The 17,527-nt window shown below is 40.4% G+C and overlaps 1 long non-coding RNA gene across 1 annotated transcript in view; it reads right to left on the reverse strand.

Annotated features, from left to right (window-relative positions):
• Positions 1–13,236: 13,236 nt before the first annotated feature.
• Positions 13,237–17,527, reverse strand: part of LOC142745317 (uncharacterized) — a 69,793-nt gene continuing 65,502 nt past the window's right edge. The window contains exons 2-3 of the long non-coding RNA XR_012881683.1: positions 14,291–14,414; positions 13,237–13,555 (exon numbers count right to left, since the gene is read on the reverse strand). This is a non-coding gene — a long non-coding RNA (uncharacterized LOC142745317). The remainder of the gene's footprint in view (positions 13,556–14,290; positions 14,415–17,527) is intronic.

The following is a 17,527-nucleotide window of genomic DNA, read 5'->3' on the forward strand; positions in this document are numbered from 1 at the left end:
GATTGTGTAAGACGACGGTTGGAAGAATCTCACAAAGGGGAACAAGGTAGAAGGTTGACAGAATGTTAAAATGATAAGGAATGTTAAAGAAGGTTGTTTATATAGTTCAAGATGAAAAACTTTCATAGAACAAAATGCTGGCTGGTTGAAAGACCATGAAATGATTGGAAAAGCAGAACTATAGAAGAGTGTGTCAATAAATGTTGAGATGTATAGTATGTGAATAAAAGTGATAACAGTGACTGTACTAGTGATAAAGAGTAATACATATAGGTACATTGCAATGAATAAGGTGGATGATGACGAGAAGTATGATGTAGACATGTATACAGCGTGTGTCCCCGTGTATATACAGGGTGTGTGTTCGTGTATACAGGGTGTGTGTTGCAGACTAGTCTGAGGAGGAAATTAAATTGTGTACTGTTTGATGTGAGATGTTTTTCTCAATCCAGATCAAGAACTGAATTCATTGAATTTCAAATTATTATTATATGTAAAATTAGTGTGTAAAAAGTCCTAGAACATTGAACTAAAGTACAAGATTGTGTAAATAGACTGACTTTTTAAGTAATTAATTAAAGTTAGCTGTGTAAAATCAAGTTTTAAAGTTATAAATACAGTTTCCTTAATGTACAAATTTGAAAATGACAATGTCTTGTTTGATATGGAACATGAGTCTGATTGTCACAGTTTAATGTAACTTGAATCCCAAGGGTTATTAGGTGTCACTGATGTACCTTTGACTAACTACGATGTTCAGTATTTTGTAGACGGATCCAGATACTGGTATGAGCAGACAGGACATTTCACCACCGGGTATGCAGTAGTCCAGGAAGGTAAGACAGTGCTGCAAAAGTCACTGCCCTCCAGCAGTTCTGCCCAGGAGGCAGAACTCATAGTACTCGCAGAAGCATGTAAGTTGGGCACAGGTAAAGGGGTGAATGTCTAAATAGACTCGAGGTACACCTTTGGAGTCACACGATTATGACACAATATGGCGAGTAAGAGGCTTTCTGACTGCAGCAGGCAAACCAATACAACACTGGTTTGCACCTGGATTTCAGAACGCAGCTGCTCAACATGTAGATGGTTGCCTGACATGCGTCAGACACAACCCCGGTAAAATGATAAAAACACCCAGTAAGCGCACGCCTTGCCTTGATTACCTCTTCCAGCGACTGCAGGTGGACTACATACAGCTACCCGAGGTGGGTGTATATGAATAAGTCTTCGTATGTACTGATGTGTTTTCAAATTGGCCTGAGGCATGGCCAGTAACCAAAAACATAACTAAAAACTCTGCTAGAAAAATATTCAGTGCAGTAGTATGCCGATATAGGGTCCCTGAAGTAATTGAGTGATAGAGGAACCCACTAAACAGGAGGAGTATTAGGGCATATACTTACTAGCCTTGGCATCACACAGGCATTTCATACACCATATTACCCAAGAAGGTAAACATCTAGATGAAGGAAGAAAGTCAGCAATACTCCAAGAACCGAAACCTCTGACAAAAAGACAAATGATGTCCTTATTGGGTATGACTAACTTCTGCAGGAGTTGGATAGCCAATTAGGCTACTATTCGGGACCATTGTTGTCTTTGATTTATGAAGAGGCATTTTTTTTCAGATAAAACAGGTTCTTGTAGGCTCTTCAGTGCTTGGACTAACTGATTATTAAAAAAAAAAAAAAGAAAAAACCTTTATTCAAACTTTAGATTGTAAAAATTGATATATGACTTCAGGGCTAACACAGGAGTATGGGGGAAAGGATAGACCTCTAGCTTACTACTCATCAAAACTCGACCCTGTAGCTGGAGCCTTACCTACCCGTGTTCAATCAGTTGTAGCCGCCGCAGAAGCTATAAGAGCTTCCACCACATTAGTGTTATTTATGATAGAAAAATGTACCACTTTAAATTTTTCGACCTTGATGCCTACTGCTGAGGATGGTGAACCACATGATTGCCTATCCCCCATAGCAGAAAGAGTGTTACCAAGATCAGATCTTAAAGATATTCCACTACCAAATAGTGATCTCATTCTGTTTGTAGATGGATCCTTTAAGAACAAATACATCTTACCCAGCAACTTATTCAGATGTGCAGCTATATTGAGCCATGGGACAAGCCATGTCTCAACAGGGGGGATGGTAGAAATCATGTCTAAAGTGTTCACGGCATATGGCTTTACTAACTACTCTAAAATAAAAAAATTGTTTAACTTGTTTAACATGCGCCAAACATAATCTACAGGTGAATGTAAGACCAAAGAGAGGACAGTTCCCAAATCCACAATATTCATTCTTACACATTTGTATGGATTTCATTGAAGTTGTTTTTGCTTCCTAAGATATTTGGAATATGTATAAGGGTGTTAATTTGAATCTCAGAGTAGGCAAGAAAAAAATTTGGTTTGAGACACTTGTCAGATAAACGTATGGTATCTGTGAATATTTCTGTGAGTAGAAGATGTTACAGGTAATAAGCTCAGATCAAGGTACAAATCCTGCTGAAAAGAGTAACAACATGTGTGACATAAAATGTACCCAGTAACTACATATTATCTATGTGCCGTGTCCAGAGGGACAGAGAAGTTTCTCTCATATAAAGGTGTTTGTTTGATTTGATATACAGGACTTGTCAATGAACTGATGACACCCAAACATGAGAGGTGATAGCATGTGATTGGTGATAGTATTATTTTCTTAGTTGAGACCCTATTATTTATATTGTCTGAGGTTTATAATTATAATGTATGTAAATATGTCACGGTATTGTGAATAACAACTTGAGGTATTTTATGTGGAGTTATGAGGTGAAGGTCACAGGTTGTTGTCACTCATAAGTAAGAAGTACATGGCAGCAATGAGAGCCCAGAGGTTATGTCACCTGGGTGTCTTTAGGTTTTAGAAAGATGCTGCCCACGACCTGTTATATCTGCAGGGGTAAAAGTCGAATTAGAACAGTAAGTGACAGTGCGACAATTATGACGAATATGTACCATGGTAGGAGAAGTTTGGATTATTGACAATGTTAGTAGATTTAGCAGTAAAGAATGCTCATAATGTACAGAAAGTGGCCGACAGATTGAACACTGCTCCCTTGGCATTTGCCAAGTAGTTGGCTCAACCTGTTGCCACTGTATAGACCTTTTTTTCATTATGCAGGATAGAGCAAGCTAAGAAAATAAAGTCCGTAAGGGGGATAAGCCCTATTTTAAGTACCTGGCTTGGGTACAAAATGTCCTAAAATAAACAAAAGGTGGGAAAAATGAAAGTGATTAAAATAATGTTTAGATTAATTTATTTTGTGCAGCAGTCATCTTGTCTGGAGACCCCATCTTGTTCTTATGTAGTGAATAAGAAAGATATTGTTTCTTTAAGACAAGTATATTAATGCTGATTTCGCATGTTATTAAAAGTTATTTTTGACATTAGTTCTTATGCGAAACCCAAAGGGAAGAAATATTGTTTAGTGATTATTGATGTATTCACCAAATGGGTAGACTATTTGTAATACCACAGTTACATCCATTCTCTAGGATGGATGAAGAGTTTGATTTTACACTTGCTGAATTTATGGCAAAAATGCTAACCAACAAGGAAGTTTCTATCTCTAATTGTATTCCAGGTGACCCTATACCTGAACCTGAACCTGTGAAGCCAGGAAATTGAATATTATTTTTGTTGAAAAAGATCATATCAGGTTCTGTTTACCACACCTACGGCCGTACAGATAGCTGAACGTACCTCTTGGATACACTTATCACACTGTAAGGTAGTTAGGGAATTGCCACTATCCTCCTAGGCTATAAAAGACTGATTACAAAGGGTGGTCATTTGTTAGAAGTGACTGGTCTCAAAATTCAGCGAAGAAAACATCCAGAGCCTGGGAGGAGACAGGGCAAAATGTTATTAGTTATTCTAGGTATCCTAAGGGGGTCCAAGGTGTGTTAACCTAAGGTTTGGGATTCCTGGGAAACAGGGTCAGAGTATGATTCCCTAAAGACTTAGCTTGGAGAGTTAAATATTTTCATTTCACTGAAGGTAAGACTGCAATGTATGAAATAGATTTCTGCGCTGTGTTATAGATCAATGCAAGGATAGAAACATAGCTTACAAACTAGCGCATATTCAGATAAATACATTTGTACTATCTATGTAAATACTCTAATAAAAGGGATAAGGAACTATATGATATAGGAATTGCTGTTTCAGGTACTGGCCTATAGGGCATTTCTTGCAACTGAAAGTTTTTTAGTTCCAAAGATAGACCTACCCTCTAAAGTTTATCTGCCCAACTTCACTTATAAATTGACATTAGAAACAGGTTGCAGTGATAAACATGAATGGTTAGCCTGGATGAGATACACTGCAATCCAAAATAATAGAACTAACTGTATCGCTTGTGCAAAAGCCAGACCACATCCGGCTACTACATCTTTCAGGCTATCAGATAAGGAGAACCCACAATGTCTGCAATGCATGTTATCTTTATATAATGCATCATATAATCCAGGTGATAAATTATGTAAGACATTCTCTTTATTGTACCCACCTGTGGGGAGAGATGAAATCCCTCCCTTTGTAGTGGCTTACCCAGGCAACTACACCTGCTTTCTGAGGAATGGGCAAGGTAAGAAAGTAGGGAACCTCACTGAACAATTTTGTGACCGATAATGGTAATTACTCCTCTAATTGGTTTACCATCCAGACAAGGGCAAGGACTGATCTCTGGTGGCTATGTGGAGAAAGGAAGGCCAAGTGGCAGGGAGGTTGTACTCTGGTTCAGTTTCTGATGCCATTCCACTTGTTTTTAGCACCTGAGTTTCAGAGAATGAGAAAACGCCCTGGAGACTATCTGAATCGCTATAAGCGGTCTATCCATGGAAGTTCCTTTGACCATAGAATATACATAGAAAATAGGAGTACCCCGAAGGGGGCCAAATGAGTTTAAGGCCCAAAATCAGATTGCATCAGGCTGCGAGTCTGTACTTTTCTGGTGGTCTACGATAAATAAGAATGTCGACTGGATTAATTATATTTATTACAATCAACAGAGATTTGTTAATTATACCAGTGGTGCAATAAAGGGCATTGCAGATCAGTTGGGACCTACATCTTTAATGACATGGCAAAATAGAATAACCCTGGATATGTTACTAGCAGAGAAAGGGGGTGTCTGCAAAATGTTTGTATCTTCTGTTGTACTTTTATTCCCAATAATGCAGCTCCTGATGACAGTATTACCAAGGCAATGGAAGAACTCAAGTCCCTGTCCGAAGAGCTTGCGGGAAAACTCCAGAATAAATGACATCTTCACTTCATGGATTGAGGGGTAGTTTGGAAAATGGACTGGCCTGGTAACATCTGTACTCATGACCATTGCCGTTGTTGCTAGTATATTGACTGTTTGTCGATGCGACACTCTGCATAAGAGGATTGATCCAAAGATTAATTGAGACCTCAGTAACAAAGACAATGTGCAAAGAGATTCAAAAGAAGAGAACCTGTCCTGGATAATCTTACAAAACATGTCTTGATAAATTTATAAGAGGAGGGAATGTTAGAAAAGTTTTATTTTAAATTTATTCTTACTTCATATAATAGATATTAAATGTGCATGCAGGGTTCTCAGAAAATGCTTTAGTTGACAAAGAGTTAAATGACAGTCTTTCTTTAAATGTATGAGGCGGTTGGACTTCTTAATAAAGATTGCAATCTCCAGAGGAAGTCCAACATGGCCTAATCTCATTTTGAAGTGTAACATTTCATGTGACAGGAAAGCCACAAACGGTTTTTCTGTTGGTCTGTACTGCAATATGCATTGATATGTGTATATAAACCTGTGCTTATGGAATGAAGTTAGACATTCATTCAGTCTCCTCATCGATGAGAATAAAACTCTTATTGGGATGAAAACTTGAATCATTATTGATAAGTATGGAAAATTCTTCTAACAAGTAACAATATGGAATAGATCACACAGTGTGTTTCCTAGTACCAACCATATTAGATTAATGAAATGATCCTTTATCTTTTATCCATATAAATTGTCATTGAAATCACTGGGGAACACAATTTTGAATTTATATACTTTCCATAGAAGACATAGCAGACCTGAGTTTGAGATGATGTGTTATTTAAAACAAACTGAATAACTTCTTATGGTGCAAAAAGAATCAGTGGGATTTAACTACAGCTCTATTAGAATTGACAAATTAAGCTCTGCTACATCTTTTACTTACGTTTTGATTTTGAAATAATATATCAAAACAAACATACTGTATGATAAATGGTCTGGAGACTCTTGCAGCACTTCAGGGACATATGCGGGCACAAAACTCTCCAGAGAAAAATATTTATAATATACTTTTATTCTGAAGTCTAATTTCACTGAAAACCTCAAAATTCAGATTTGACTGCAATTAGTTCTACTGACCATATCGTACTTACAATAAATAACCTTAAGCCATATAACCACAGGAAGAGATCTATGAGGGAACGCTGTTTTATCCATAAGACATGCACCTTCTTCAGCTGAACCACAATGATTCAAAAGTACTGTCCAGCTGATGTTTCCTCATATATTAGCCCAGGAGAGACACTACCATAATATTTTACACTTAATCTCTTCTATCTGATCTCTACTACATGTGAGCTATCTTTTGCAACCAGCTTGATCTCCATCAAAGATCTGTAGCCTGCTGGCTGCAGTAACAGACATCGTTGCATTGACTATTGGTTTGCACACTGCCCCATTTCTCCAGGACCAATTGCCCGGACACACCTTTATGCTCAGACACCCCTCAGAATCTGATTACTCAGAAATTAGGTAAGCCTTTACTAGCATTCCCTTACCCCTCGCTCTAAAGCATCCACTTATTTTCACTATAAAGCCATTCAATAAGCATTTACTTCGCCCAAAACTCTCAGATTTTTCTACATCCCTGCCAAGTCATGGGACTTTCCTTGCAGTGGCATCTGAGTACTGGTCTTACATATAAAACATGGGTCTAGAAGTCTGAAATCGGGATTTGTTAGCTGTGTCCTCACACTAGCGAACCGCTGGTCACAAGTTTCTTTGTTCCCTAGCAAAATAATGAATAATTGTTGATTCAACTCTGCCAACAGAACCATTAATATAAAACCTAACCTTGAATTAACACAAATACACAAAAATACAGCTTATGTAACTGGGTCGCACTTTGTAAAAAAAAATTATATATATATATATATATATATATATATATATAAATATATATATATTGTAGCAGTTTGGGGAATGTAGATAGGCAAAGAGACACTCTCAGCGCAGTATTCTTGTTTAAACAGGACTTTAAAAGCTTAATTTCTCTTTCAGGCAGGGAAATCCAATAAACATAATGGTAGCTTGTCTCATCAGCGTACACAAATGATAGAATAGAATGTGTCTTTTCCCACAGTAGCCAAAATGATGGAAAGTCACAGCTGAGAATCAGTTCATGTATCAATCCAGGTACCACCCCCACATCGCAGGTAACAGTCCCACTAGAGGTTCCACAGAGACCTGCGCAACGGGGTACTCTTTTGTGTCTCCGTGTACACACTGTACCGCCATTTTTTTTCCAGGGTGCACCACCTTATGGGGAACGGTAACTCTGAGTAAGGTGACCACGCTGCCTGTGTCAAGAAGGGCTACGAGCTGCTGGCCATTCACCAACACCTCACAAAACCGCCGTTGATCCGGTGCCTTTGCAGGGCCCACAGAGGTGACAAACAGTGACTGGCGCATGGCCATAGTACAGTCCATGGGTTCCTCAGCTTCTGGGCATTGGGCTGCAATATGCCCAACTTCATGACATCTCCAGCAGCGGAACCTAGGAAGGTGTTGGGATGGGAGGACCCTGAGCTGTGGGCCTGTACTGGAGAGACAAATTTGAGGAGCAGCAAACCTTGGACTCTTAGGGTATGTGCACACGATAACGACAATTACGTCTGAAATTACGGAGCTGTTTTCAGGAGAAAACAGCTCCTGCATTTCAGATGTAATTGCCTGTACTCGCGTTTTGCGAGGCGTCAATTACGGCCGTAATTTGGAGCTGTTCTTCATTGAAGTCAATGAAAAACAGCTCAAATTACGTACCAACAAGTGTCCTGCACTTCTTTGATGACGCTGTCATTTTACGCGCCGTCTTTTGATAGCGACACGTAAAATTACAGGTTGTCGGGACAGTACATCAGCAAACCCATTGAAATGAATGGGCAGATGTTTGCCGACGTATTTGAGCCGTGTTTTCAAGTGTAATTCGAGGCGTAAAACGCCTCGTTTACGCCTGAAAATAGGTCGTGTGAACCCAGCGTTAGGTTTCTCAAGAACGCTCCCTATTACTGGGGCCACCCGAGTATGCTTCCATGGTAAGCAAAATTCGGCCTTTTCCCAGTACGCCTCTCCATCACTGATGTCTCTCTAGGGCAGAGATCACTTGCTCCGAGGTCTGGGAACCCGCTTGCATCACCCAGCATTGTAAATCCCTGGAGAGTGAGCAAAACAGGCGTTCAGTGATGATCTGATCCACCACCTCCCGTGGAGACAACCTCTCTGGTTCAAGCCATTTATCAATCAGATTCCTCAGGTCATGCACCTGGGAGGCTTATTGGCATCACATTGTTACTGGTGTACCCTTTGGGCACGAACCATCAAAGACACACACAGCTGTGCGAGTATCTCGGCTTTAAGCAACACATAGTCCTTTACATTTTCTGCAGACGAGTCAAAATAAGCTTTTAGCGGCTCACCTGCTAGTAACGGCGCCAGGACTTCAGCCCACTGAGACTCCGGCAAATGTTCCCTTTCTGCAGTACGTTCAAACAGGGAAAGGTAGGCCTCAACATCCTCTCCTTCCACCATCTGTTGCATTGCCCTCTGCACCACTTTCTTGGGGTTGCTCTGGGCAACGGTCTGAGAGGAGGCCTGTTTGACATTCCCAGCTAGTTGCAATGCTGCCAGTTGCTACATAAGCAGATTGTTGGTTTGTTGTTGGGCCTGCATGGTCTCAGCATGAGCTTGTTGTTGCTGCAGATTGGCTGATTGTTGCTGCACATTGACCTGTTGTTTCTGCACAGTGGCCTGTACCAGCTGCTGGATTATCTCCTCCATGTTGGCGGATGGTCTGGACATCAGGGTAGCAGCTTTCACCCAGAACATATATTCACTGCTGGCTCTTGAAAATGTTTCTTTCTGTCGTTGCTCCTAGCAACCACGAACTAGTGTATACAGTATGCCCACATTCTCCACCATATGTAGCAGTTTGCGAGATGTAGATAGGCAAATAGACACTCTCAGCACAGTATTCTTGTTTAAACAGGACTTTAGAAGCTTTATTTCTCTTTCAATCAGGGAAATCCAATAAACACAATGGTAGTTTGTCTCATCAGCATGCACAAAGCTTAGAATAGCAAGAAACGTTTCACGTAACAAAAGTCCAGGTGTAACTCACACAGTCCAGCTCTTTGCAGGGGTTAGCTCTCACCCCTCTGTAAGGGGGGATTCACACGAACGTGATTTGGCAGCGTGTAGGCCGCGTGGTTTTCGCGCGGCACGCAATGCCCTATAGAAGTCTATGGGGCAGTACACACAGCCCGTGTATTTTGCGCAGCGTTTGTACGCTGCGCAAAATACGCGACAGGTTCAATAACTCTGCGTATTTCACGCATCATGCACCCATTGAAGTCAATGGGTGCGTGAAAACCAGGCAGGTCGCACGGAAGCACTTCCGTGCGAACAGACTGAAACAGCGCACGAGCTGTCAAAAGGATGAATGGAAACAGAAAAGCACCACGTGCTTTTCTGTTTCCAAGCATCCAAACGGAGTGTCTTTGCGAGGAGCGAACCCCGACAACCGAAGCTAACTTCACCGGGTTCGGCCAAACTCGTTTTGGCCGAACCCGGCAAAAAAAATTCCGGTCCGCGACGTCGGGAGACATTCACTGTGCATGGTGCTGAAAGAGTTAAACTGTTTCAGCACCATGGACAGTGACTTGCGATCCCAAAATACATTATCCTGTAAAAAAACCCGAAGTTCTAACTTACCGATTACTCCTGTCTCCTTCCTGCAGTCCGACCTCCCGGGATGACACTTCAGTTCAAGTGACAGCTCCAGCCAATCACAGGCCAAGCACAGGCTGCAGCCAATCACAGGCTGCAGCGGTCACTTGGACTGCTGCGTCATCCAGGGAGGTGGGGCCCGATGTCAAGAGAGGCGCGTCACCAAGGACGCGTCACCAAGGCAACGGCCGGGAAGTTCTCGGTAAGTAGGAACTTTATCTTTTTTTTTTACAGGTTTTTCGCTGTTGTGTTCGGCATTCACTGTCGAGGGTGCTGAAAGATTTAGCTCTTTCAGCACCTTGGACAGTGACGGGCGTTGACAAGCCTCATCTCTATGATGCCGGCTGCGCGAAAATCACGCAGCCGCGCATCAGACACGCATGACACACGCAGCTGTCAAATGGTTTTTGCGCTTGCAAAACGCTGCGTTGTTTGCGCGCGCAAAAACGCAACGTTCGTGTGAATCTGCCCTAAATGTCAGATCTGTTCAGCAGCAAAACCAGTCTTCACCCTCCTGCTTCCCCTCTCTGACACACCCCCTCAGCAGTGGTTTTCTCTTAGTTAATTACTCTCCACCTGTGTGGAGGGAAGACCCTATGCTAACCCCTTAATAGGCATCTAGGGATATATCTCCCTTATCAACTAACCCGCTCAACCTGTTACTATATATATATATATATATATATATATATATGGATAACCAGGTGGGGTAATATAGTTTATCAGGGGTCTCAGAGTAGATAGAAATATCTCACCCTATACAAGCCCTAAACTATAAGGGTATGTGCACACAGTAGCAGGCTTTTACGTCTGAAATGACAGACTGTTTTGAGGAGAAAACCGCTGCCTCGTTTCAGACGTAAATGCTGCTCCTCGCATTTTGCGAGGCTTCTCTGACAGCCGTAAATTTTGAGCTGCACTTCTTTTGACGAGGCTTTATTTTTACGCGTCGTCGTTTGACAGTTGTCAAACGACGCCGCGTAAATGACAGGTTGTCTGCACAGTACATCGGCAAACCCATTCAAATGAATGGGCAGATGTTTGCCAACGTATTGTAGCCCTATTTTCAGGCGTAAAACGAGGCATAATACGCCTGGTTTACGCCTGAAAATAGGTTGTGTGAACCCAGCCTAAAGGCCCTGCCTGCATTGGAGCTGCCGCCCTGATAAGAGCGATCCCACTCTGGAACCTCCTCTATGTACCCAGTTAGGTCCCTAGAAGTGGTAAAAGTCCATTATAGTGACGGTATGTTCACACGCTAGCTGTCATTTACGGCTGAAATGACAGCCTGTTTTCAGAAGAAAACAGCTGCGTCGTTTCAGCCGTAAATGCTCCTCCTCGTAATATACGAGGCGTCTATGATGCTCGTATATCTTGAGCTGCTCTTCATTGAGTTCAATGAAGAATGGCTCAAATTACGTGGCAAAGAAGTGCCCTGTAAATTACAGGTCGTCTGCACAATACGTCGGCAAACCCATTCAAATGAATGGGCAGATGTTTGCCGACGTATTGTAGCCCTATTTTCAGATGTAAAACGAGGCATAATACGCCTTGTTTACGCCTGAAAATAGGTTGTGTGAACCCAGCCTAAATCACAAGACAGCACAAATAGTATTAAGCAAATTGAAATGTCCCAGTGAGTTTCCCTATGAATTGAATCATAGTTCATCAGGGACCAAACAAATTCTCTTTCAGAAGTCGGCTGCCTTAACAACAATTGTATGTGCAGTCACATACAAGTAGAGCAGTCCAAAGCAACCTCACTGAACACAGCTGAGATTTGATAAAATATTATTATACCTCAGTTATGTTCAGTAAAGTTGCTACTATATCAACTCAGCCAGTGCCTCTATTTTGTTACCCAGGAAGAAGAATTCACCAGTGATAACCAGCTCTCCAATATAAGGACAGAAATAAGGACACATCTACAATACTAGGAGTAGTTTTAATATGTGAAATTTGGCTAGGAATCCAAATAAGATAAAACTCATGGCTAAAATGAAAAATGAATTTTTCCTCTGCATTAAATTAATCTCCTGCTTCCAAAAATCTTACTTAATTGAATATACAGGATGCAGATATATGGAGGGTTCTTGCTAACTTCATGCATATCATAACATTCTCAGCAATGAACAGGCAAACCTTGACCTGATCCTCCCTCTGCTAAATATCCAGTTCAACAGGGGGAGTATATTTATATCTCCATGCATGGGCATGGGTAGTGTGTAGGAAGCTGTGGTGTTATCATAGGGTTAGCAGTGGTCGCTGTTGCGAATGGGCCCCTTCATCCAGGAGACCCACAGGCCCCTTGCCACATCAGATCCTTCAGGGACTAACACACAAGATCCTTAAGCTTGCCAGTGTCAGGACGTTGTGTTTAGCGACACTCACAACGTCCTGACGCTAAGCAGCGTCAGGATGTTGTGTACTGCTGTGCATACAATGTCATAACGATTGAAAGCATAAGGACCTCTGTGCTGGTCCCTGAAGATAATAGAAGCCGAAGGAGAGGAGAGGTAAATAAAATTGAGGTCTGATTAATTGATCTGGGGTCTGATCAATTTTGGGGTCTGGGGTTTGAAATAATTTTGGGGTCTGGTGTCTGATTTAGAGGTCTGAATTTTATTCTGGGGTCTGGTCTAGGGGGGTTTTGATGTCTCCATGTCCCCCCTGCAATGTCTACTTATGTGACTGATAATGTGTGGAACCATGGTTCCAGCATGCTTTGATCATTTGTCAGGTCATGCTGGGACTTTTTGCAGAAGTAGTGTTATTTTTATTGTATTGCGGTTTGATTGGCAAGTGTGCCCTTACCATAACTTTTACATGGATATGCTCTAATGGGGTGGGGGTTTGAACAGTTTGGTTAGGGGCTCAGCACTTTCTAGTTATGCTCCTTGGTGGGGGGACACCATGTAAGCAAAGTTTGGTGTGAAAGATTTACTTCTTTCATACCTAAGTATAAATGACATTGATGAGTTTAAAGTAAGAAATGTTGCCCCCATTGCATTCATTGTTTATGTCCATCAAAAGATAAAGAATTAATAAAGATTTTTCCAGTTTCTTATCTTATCACTTTTCTTTTTCTGAGTAAAAACTTTCAAAATATCAGTTTATGAACTAGGAAGCTAAATTAAGACAGTCACATGAATCGGTTTAATCACACAATGAATTAGATAAACAATAGGGCTTGCAGCTGAGCTATTAAAGGGTTTAGAACAATTTTTAATTCTGTAGCTTTTATTCTATTTCCACTTCTCGAAGTCTTTTTAACAATGAAATGATGAGAAGATTGGAAATAAAATATACTTAAGATGCAGAATCTGTGGGTTAAACAACATTATTACATAGCATTTCATAAACTGCAGTTTCTTTTCTTTTCGTAGAAATCATGTCCTTTGTCAACTTGTGGTCACATCAGCATTTCTGTTGATGTAATTTGCTTCAGCTGCAGAGCATAGCTGGCCTACAAATCAAAAACCAGAATAGAGGATGTCAGGAATAATTCGATGTCTTCATTGCTTAGATAATGTGCAAATCAATTCACATCCTATTTTTTCAGAGACTATGGAGCATGAAGTATCTAGCGTAAGCAAAACAGAAAACACAACAGCTGGTGAAGAGCTGATTTGTCTAGATGGTCTATTTTAGTGTCGCTCTCTAATACTGACATGGTCATGTTAAAGCCAAGCTTTCGTTCCATGATGTAGATATCCATTTCTGCTGTTAGACTTTGGTGCCATTTAATAAATTACATTGGGAAAAAAAACACATAATCCCGCCTTGTCTCAAATCCTGGCTCATGACAGGTCAATTTGTAATGTTTACTAACAAATCCAGGATCCATCAGGCAAAATGTTAGTGGGAAGAACTTTGTAAATGAGTAAAGATTAACATTTACTGCACACAGCTAATCTACTAATCCTCTACTCAGCAAATGACTACCTGTCTATTATCTAGTGAAATATTTGCCAAGAAGTATACATTGCACACATTCTCTAAACTAAACACATATCCTGTATCGGTGTCAATAGTAATCATTACTTGCCATACACATGAAACAAAGCTGAGTTTTTCTCATGGCACAACTGATTAAGATTTCAAGAAGTGTTATTGGAGGGTACAACCCACCTACATTGTAGCCATGTGCTCGACTGCTCTCCCGAGTTGGAAGTAATTTATTAAAGAGATTACTACTTACCGGTATTTGCTTCATCCTCAATATTACTCAGCATCTTATAAATAGGCAGGCCCACTTCTCTTTATCCATCCTTTCAATAATATTTTCTGTCCATGTGTAAATCATGAGTTATAAGTTGACAGTTCTAGAAATCAGAAGAATCACAAGGGGATTATTTTACTGGTCTATGAATATTTATGTATTATAGGTCTTGACTTATATCTGTTATTTTTCCCTATATTCTGTTATTCTAACCTATATTCAACTTAATGTGATTTTGGTACCTATTCCACTACGAGACACTTCTCCCTTTGAAGGGTAGCTACATAGCTATACTCTGCATAAGTCATAACAGGAGAGAACAAGCCAGCAGCTGGTCACTATCTCCTAGAAGTACATATGTTGGTCATATCAGGAGCAGAAGAAATTCAGATGATAAATTATTGGGTTGTGCATTATTTGTGTACTGCTCACCAAAGCCACAATGATTATCCAACTAGAGAGTACCAACTGTATGATTTTTTTCCATGTTTCCATGCCCCACATAAAGTATCCACCGATACAAATACATTTTTTGCACAGCACCGCCGATAATGTCAGCACTTTATAAATACAATTATTATTGTACCATTAATGACCAAAAAAAAACATTTAACCCCTTAGTGACCACCCATACGCCTTTTCACATTGGTCACTAAGGGGCCTTAGGCTAGGCCGATGCCTTTTCACGTTGGCCCAGTCTAAGTCCTGCACAGATGTCCCGTGCAGGCTGGAGCCGGCGCTCTGCTGTTTGATGACAGCTGGGGTCCTGCTCCAACACCCGCGATCAAAGTTTACTTCGATCGCGGCCATTTAACCTGTTAAATGCCGCCGTCAATAGCGACCGTGGCATTTAACTTGTTTACAGAGGGAGTGAGCTCCCTCTGTCACCCATCGGCGGCCCGCAAATGCAATCGCGGGTCTCCGATGGGGTGTCATGGCAGCCGGGGGCTTGATAAAAGCCTGCAGGTCTGCCCTGGACATATGCCTATTAGGATGCGCCGGAGGCACGTCCTAATAGATTGCCTGTCAGATTTACACTGAGAAGCAATAATGCTCTGGTATACGAAGTATACCAAAGCATTATAGCAGCGATCTGAAGATCGCATAGTAAAGTCCCCTAGTGGGACTAGTGAAATAAGTAATAAATGTGAAATAAAGATTATTAATAAAAATTACAGTAAAAAAAAAAGTTTTTTTTCCATAAAAAGTGGTTTTATTTAGTAAAAGTGAAAAAAATAAATAAAAGTACACATGAATGGTATCGCAGTGACCGTAATGACTCAATTAATAAAGTTAATATGTAATTTAAACCGCAAGGTGAACACCGTAAAAAAAAACGCAAAAAACAATGGCGAAATTGCAATTTTTTTCCCCCCAAAAAAGTAATAAGAAAAATGAATCAATAAGTCCCATGCACCCCAAAATAGTACCAATCAAAACTACGTCTCTTCCCGCAAAAAAACAAGCCCAAAAAATCGCTACATTGATGGAAAAATAAAAAAGTTACGGCTCTTGGAGTGCAACGATGCAAAAACAAATAATTTTAGTTCAAATGTGTTTTTATTGTGCAAAAGTCGTAAAACATAACAAAACCTCTACATATGGGGTATCGCCGTAATCGTACCGACCCATAGAATAAAGGTAACATGTTATTTACACTGCACAGTGAACGGCGTTAATTTAAAAACGCATAGAACAATGGTGGAATTTCAGTTTTTTTTTATAATCCCCCAAAAAAAGTTAATAAAAGTTAATAAAAAAATTATATGTACCCAAAAATGGTGCTATTAAAAAATACAACTAATCCCGCAAAAAACAAGTCCTCATACAGCTATGTAGACAAAAAAATTAAAAAGTTATAGCTCTTTGAATGCGACTATAGAAAATATAAAATAGCTTGGTCATTAGGGCCTAAAATGGGCTGGTCACTAAGGGGTTAAAGCATAAATGACAACCAATGGGGCACATTTACATTGGCATAAACCAATCATTTTAGTACCATAGTTATAAGTATTTATCATTGTAAACAATAATATGGTTAACAATAATCTTTACATTTATGAAAAGCTTTAGTAATGTAGTGGTAGAGATCAAGTAGCCAACTTATCAGATATCAACTTAACAGTTATCAGATACACATTTAATATTGTAATGCTTCCATTTGTTCACATAGTAGGTATGCCTACAATGAAAGAAAGGTATCATGCAAATACAAAAATATATATATTTATTTTTATACTTTACTGTTATATTAGTGACAACATTTGAGTGAGTGATTGGTCATGATTCTATGAATATTTGCTATTTTTCTTAAGGGACAATAATATTTAAAGCAATACTCTGGGTGGCGTTTTATTTTGCATATGCAAATGTCAATAAAATTGTGCTAGTGGCACAATGTAGTCAGGCAGGTAACGCTCTCCACTCATTCACCAAACTCAGAGTTGTCCGCCAGACTGCCAGAGAGAGAAGGGTGATTCGTCACTCCACAGATACTTGGTATTGTGCTTGATGATGTAAGACTTGCTTGCAGCTGCTTGGCCATGGAAACCCATGCCATGAAGCTCCCGGCACAGACTTTTTGTGCTGATGTTAATGTTAGAGGAGGATTGGAACTCTGCAGTCATGAGTCAGCAGAGTGTTGGCAACTTTTATGTACTATGCGCCTCAGCAGTCGGTGACCCCGCTCTGTAACTTTAGGTTATCTGCCACTTTGTGACTGAGTTGCTGTGGTTTCTAAACGCTTCCACTTTGCAATAATACCACTCACAATTAAATGTGGAAAATCTAGGAGGGAAGAAACTTCACAAACTGACTTGTTATACAGTGGCGCAATCAAATTACAGTACCACACTGGAATTCAATGAGCTCTTTAAGATGACCCATTCTTTCACAAATTTTAGTAAGGGCAGACCAGGCCAGGCCAGGTGCTTGTTTTTATACACCTATGGCAATGGGACAGAATAAAACACGAGACTTCAATGATTAAGAGGTGTGTCCATATACTTTTGTCCATATACTGTATGACAGATTATGGTCTATGGATGGGGAAAACTAATATCTACTCACAAAGATGTCCAGATACACGTAGGTCTTCGAACTTTAGAGTAAAGGTCCTTTTACATGGCCCGACGAGGGCCGTGTAAACTAGCGTTGATCAACGAGACGGCTCGTTGATCGGCGCTCGTTTGCTCCTTTCACAAGGAGCTATGTATG

Source organism: Rhinoderma darwinii, chromosome 1 (genome assembly GCF_050947455.1).
Source record: "Rhinoderma darwinii isolate aRhiDar2 chromosome 1, aRhiDar2.hap1, whole genome shotgun sequence".
NCBI classification, from domain to species: Eukaryota; Metazoa; Chordata; class Amphibia; order Anura; family Rhinodermatidae; genus Rhinoderma; species Rhinoderma darwinii.